Source organism: Thalassophryne amazonica, chromosome 18, assembly GCF_902500255.1.
Source record: "Thalassophryne amazonica chromosome 18, fThaAma1.1, whole genome shotgun sequence".
In the NCBI taxonomy this organism is placed as follows: domain Eukaryota; kingdom Metazoa; phylum Chordata; class Actinopteri; order Batrachoidiformes; family Batrachoididae; genus Thalassophryne; species Thalassophryne amazonica.
The window spans coordinates 42,679,981-42,685,980 of NC_047120.1; positions in this window are offsets into that span (position 1 = coordinate 42,679,981).

The window sequence follows — 6,000 nt, forward strand, 5'->3', positions numbered from 1 at the left end:
TTAACAGGACACATGCGCCAAAAGGCATTATGGAAAAAATTAGCGAAAACCATGAGTGAAAAGTGCTTTGCATTTCATGTCTCCTGCCCACTGTCTGTGTCATTGCATGTGGAAATAAAATGACACTTTTTTTTTACAACAGCAGCTGGCCTGCACCCTTATGCTGGGGGAGAGCTGAGCTGGCAGTGGTCTGACTGTTGAAAAACATGCAACAGACAGGAGCTAACATATATGATTTTAGGGTTTACAAATATTTTTGTCTGTTAAGCTTTACTCCACTATGTCAGCAAAAATGTTAGCGGACTAAAGGTAGCGGAACTAAATTTAGCAGAGGCCAGTTGGTCCGCTGGTGGTTTTCAAAATTAGCTGAAAAGCTAATCTGCTAACAAAAAAGTTACCTTTGGTAATTAGCGGTTAGTGGAACTGTGCCCACCACTGGTGACATGTCAGAGCACAAACCAAGCATGAAGTCAATGGAATTGTCTTGAGGCACAAATCAGTAAGGGTACAGAAATATTTCTGCTGCTTTGAAGGTCCCAATGAGCACAGTGGCCTCCATCATCTGTAACTGGAAGAAGTTTGGATCTACCAGGACTCTTCCTAGAGCTGGCCATATGTGTAAACTGAGTGATCGGGGGAGAAGGGTCTTAGTCAGAGAGGTGACCAAGAACCCGATGGTCACTCTGTCAGAGCTCCCAGCATTCCTCTGTGGCAAGAGGAGAACCTTCCAGAAGGACAACCATCTCTGCAGCAATCCACCAATCAGGCCTGTATGGTAGAGTGGCCAGACGGAAGCCACTCCTTAGTAAAAGGTACATGGCAGCCTGCCTGGAGTTTGCAAAAAGGCATCTGAAGGACTCTCAGACCATGAAAAACAAATTCTCTGGTCTGATGAGACAAAGATTCTCTTTGGTGTGAGTGCCAGGCGTCATGTTTAGAGCAAACCAGGAATCATCCCTATAGTGAAGCATGGTGGTTGCAGCATCATGCTGTGGGGATGTTTGTCAGCGGCAGGAACTGGGAGACTAGTCAGGATGGAGAAAAAAGATGAATGCAGCAATGCACAGAGACATCCTGGATGAAAACCTGCTCCAGAGCGTTCTTGACCTCAGACTGGAGTGACGGTTCATCTTTCAGCAGGACAGTGACCCTAAGCACACAGCCAAGATATCAAATTTGTGGCTTCAGGACAACTCTGTGAATGTCCTTAAGGAGCCCAGCCAGAGCCCAGACCTGAATCCGGTTGAACACCCCTGGAGAGATCTGAAAATGTCAGTGCACTGACGCTCCCCATCCAACCTGATGGAGCTTGAGAGGTGCTGCAAAGACGAATGGGCAAAACTGTGCAAAGATAGGTGCACCAAGCTTGTGGCATCATATTCAAGAAGACTTGAGGCTGTAATGCTGCCAAAGGTGCATCAACAAAGTATTGAGCAAAGGATTGTGAATATGTATATGTGATTTCTTAGTTTTTTATTTTGTAATGAATTTGTAAAAATTGAACAAAAAAAATCATGTTGTCATTATGGGGTGTTGTGAGAAGAATTTTGAGGCGGAAACTAAATTTACTCCATTTTGGAATAAGGCTGTAACATAAAATGTAGAAAAGTGAAGTGCAGTGAATACTTTCGGGATGCACTGTATAATAATTATAGTGAGATAATTTCCTTTCAAGCGGTTGCTTTTTATAAAATTCTGGCAGCAGATGATCACAGCTGGATCGGTCAGCTTCGACAGCTGGAGAGACTACTGATGGAGATTTGTCTGCACACAAGCTCTGTGTTGATATTAATAAAGACTGGGCATCAGTTATTAATGCATTATTTTTTTCTCTGTACCCTGTAGTGTGTAATTATGCACGCATATGTAATGTAAAATAAAAAAGTTACTGAATTTAAACTGGAAAATTACCCCAAATTTAAATCATGTATCATCTATCTGGTAAGGAGAGACTGTTCTATTAAAGGCTGCTGTGTGATGACAGGCAGAATCGGATCAGTGCGTCATGTTTCTGATGCTCTCTAAGAACACAAATATGTGTTGCTTTTGGGTTGTATTTAGCCCTCTGAAGTGTGTTTGTTTTAATTCACACTGGAATGTTGCCTTTTTGTTGTGAAAGTGACGTGACACGGACCCACAACAGGGGGCGGTAATGAACGGACAATGGATAAGCCAAAAGTAACAATTTAATGTTGTGAATCGCACAACGACGTACAGACAATAACAATATGGTGGACTGTCAATCATACACCAGGTGACGTGTGGGCAGGCTCGACGATAGAAGACGCCTGGCGAGGATGAGAACAGCTGGATCCCCCCACAGCTTCCACCACCAACGGAGCTGAAGAACACCGGAGCCGGCAAGCCCTGCGCCCCAGGTGGCCGCGTCTTCAGCAGTCAGACCCGGTTACTGCTGGCAGAAAACAGAGACAGTCCTGATGAGTGTGAGTTCGCACACTCAGTACTCCCACAGTCTGTATGCAGTAAGGAGGGAGCACCTCCACCTCCAATCACACACTCGTGCAGCTCAGATTAACCACTTATCTGGTTTGGGGTGTGAGGCGAAGCCGTCGCTGTCACACCAAACGCCAATCCCACAGATAAGGTAAACACCCAGGAAAACGGCTGCAAAAGAAGTTCAGATTATTATTCGACGTTCGAGGTCAGCAGAGAAAATTACCTGAATGGTAGCTGATTTCTCGGCGGGGAGGTGGAGTTGCAGTCCGGCTTTATGGTGGTGGTGATGAGTGGATGAGTGACAGCTGGTACGGATGATGAGTGACAGCTGTCACTCCTGGTTGCTCCAACGCCCTCTCGTGCTTGAAGCCCGCACTTCAAGCAGGGCGCCATCTTGTGGTGGTGGGCCAGCAGTACCTCCTCTTCAGCGGCCCACACAACAGGACCCCCCCTCAACGGGCGCCTCCTGGCGCCCGACCAGGCTTGTCCGGGGTGCCGCCAGTAGAAGTCGGCCAGGAGGGCCGGGTCCAGGATGAAGCTCCTCTTCACCCAGGAGTGTTCTTCGGGTCCATACCCCTCCCAGTCCACTAAATACTGGAACCCCCGGCCCTTCCGACGGACATCCAGGAGCCGGCGCACGGTCCAAGCCGGCTCCCTGTCGATGATCCGGGCAGGAGGCGGCGCCGGTCCGGGGGGTACAGAGGGGTGAAACGTGGTGAGGGTTTGATGTGTGACACATTGAAAAACCGGGTGGATCCGCTTCACTGCGGTTGGACTGAGGACTTTGAGGATGGGAAAAGGTCCAATGTATCTGTCCTTCAACTTTTGGGATTCCACTTGCAGGGGAATGTCCTTTGTGGAAAGCCAAACCTCCTGCCCAGGCTGATACGCAGGGGCTGGGGCACGCCGGCGGTCTGCATGGTTCTTGGCCCTCGTCCGGGCTTTGAGCAGGGCAGAGCGGGCGGTACGCCACACCCGACGGCACCTTCTCAGATGGGCCTGGACCGAGGGCACCCCGACCTCTCCCTCCACTAGTGGGAACAATGGGGGCTGGTACCCCAAACACACTTCAAATGGGGAGAGGCCGGTGGCAGACGAGACTGGGCTGTTATGAGCGTATTCGATCCAGGCCAGATGGTCACTCCAGGCCGTCGGGTGCGCGGAGGTCATGCAACGGAGGGCCTGCTCCAGTTCCTGGTTAGTCCGCTCTGCCTGCCCATTCGTCTGGGGGTGGTACCCAGATGAGAGACTGACGGTGGCCCCAGTTCCCTACAGAAACTCCGCCAGACCTGGGAGGAGAACTGAGGACCACGATCCGAGACAATGTCTGATGGAATCCCATGCAGATGCATGACGTGGTGGACAGGAGGTCTGCAGTCTCCTGGGCCAGTCGGGAGCTTCGGGAGGGCCACGAAGTGGGCCGCCTTGGAGAACCGGTCCACTATCGTTACGATGGTGGTGTTTCCCTGGGACGGAGGGAGGCCAGTGACAAAGTCCAGGCCGATATGAGACCAGGGGCGACGAGGCACAGGCAGAGGCTGGAGGAGGCCTGGGCCTTGTGGTGGTCGGCTTTGCCCCTGGCACAGGTGGTGCAGGCCTGGACATACTCCCGGACGTCGGCTTCCATGGACGACCACCAGAAGCGCTGCCTGACCACTGCCACGGTCCTTCGCACCCCCTGAGTGACAGGAGAGCTTGGAACCGTGACAGAAGTCAAGGACCGCAGCCCTGGCCTCTGGTGGGACGTACAGTTTGTTCTTCGGACCGGTCCCCGGGTCCGGGCTCCGTGTCAGGGCCTCCCAGACGGTCTTCTCCACGTCCAGGGAAGGGCGGCCCCGGACAGTGGACTCGGGGATGATGGTTTCAGGGGGTCTGACAGCTCGGTCTTGACCTCCTCTTCGTGCACCCGGGACAGGGCATCAGATCGTTGGTTCTTTGTCCCGGGGCGGTAGGTGATCGGAAGTCAAAACGCCCAAAGAACAGCGACCAGCGGGCTTGCCTGGGGTTCAGACGCTTCGCGGTCCGGATGTACTCCAGGTTCCGATGGTCCGTGTGAAACCGTTAAATGGTACCGATGCTCCCTCCAACAGGTGTCTCCACTCCTCAAGAGCCTCCTTCACCGCAAGAAGTTCCCGATTGCCGACGTCATAGTTCTGTTCAGCTGGGGTCAACCTGCGGGAAAAGTAGGCACATGGATGGAGAACCTTGTCGGACTCCCCGCTCTGGGATAGCACGGCTCCTATCCCTGAGTCAGAGGCATCCACTTCAACAACAAACTGGCGCTTGGGATCGGGCTGCACCAGAACCGGTGCAGTCGAGAACCGGCGTTTCAACTCCCTAAACGCGGCTTCGCACCGATCCGACCAGGTGAAGGGACTTTTGTGGAGGTCAGGGCTGTCAGGGGGCTAACTACCTGACTGTAGCCCTTGATGAACCTCGGTAGAAATTTGCAAAACGAGGAACTGTTGTAGTTTCCTACGGTTCGTTGGTTGGGGCCAATCTCTCACCGCCGCAACCTTGGCGGATCAGGGGCGACGGAGTTGGAGGAGATGATGAATCCCAAGAAGGACAAAGAAGTGCGGTGGAACTCACACTTCTCGCTCATCACAAACAGCCGGTTTCTCCAACAACTGCTGTAGGACTGACGTACATGCTTGACATGGGTCTCATGATCCGGAGAAAAGATGAGTATATCGTCTAGATATATGAAGACAAACCGATGCAGGAAGTCCCGCAAGACATCATTAACAATGCTTGGAACGTCGCGGGCGCATTGATGAGGCCCGAACGGCATGACCAGGTACTCAAAGTGACCCTAACGGGGTGTTAAATGCCATCTTCCACTCGTCTCCCTCCCTGATCCGAACCAGGTGATAAGCATTCCTAAGATCCAATTTCGTGAAAATTTGGGCTCCATGCAGGGGCGTGAACACTGAATCCAACAGAGGTAACGGGTACGGTTGCGAACCGTGATCTCGTTCAGCCCTCTGTAATCAATGCATGGACGGAGTCCGCCGTCCTTCTTGCCCACAAAAAAGAAACCAGCACCCATCGGGGAGGTGGAGTTCCGGATCAACCCGGCAGCTAACGAGTCCCGGATGTGGTCTCCATTGATTCGCGTTCCGGACGTGAGAGGTTGTACAGCCTGCTGGACGGGTACTCAGCGCCCGGTATCAAATCAATGGCACAATCGTACGGACAGTGCGGGGGCAGCGTGAGTGCCAGATCCTTGCTGAAGACGTCAGCAAGGTCGTGGTACTCAGCCGGCACCGCCGCCAGATTGGGGGGACTAAAACCTCCTCCTTAGCTGTCACACCGGGTGGAACCGAGGATCCTAACACTCCCGGTGGCAGGTTTCGCTCCACTGAACCACAACCCCAGACGGCCAATCAATCCGGGGATTGTGTTTTAACACCCATGGAAAACCCAAATCACTCGGGAGGTAGAAGGGTGTACATAAAACACAATCTCCTCCCTGTGATTCCCAGACACCACCAATGTCACTGGCTGAGTCTGGTGTGTGATTAGTGGAAGAAGGGTGCC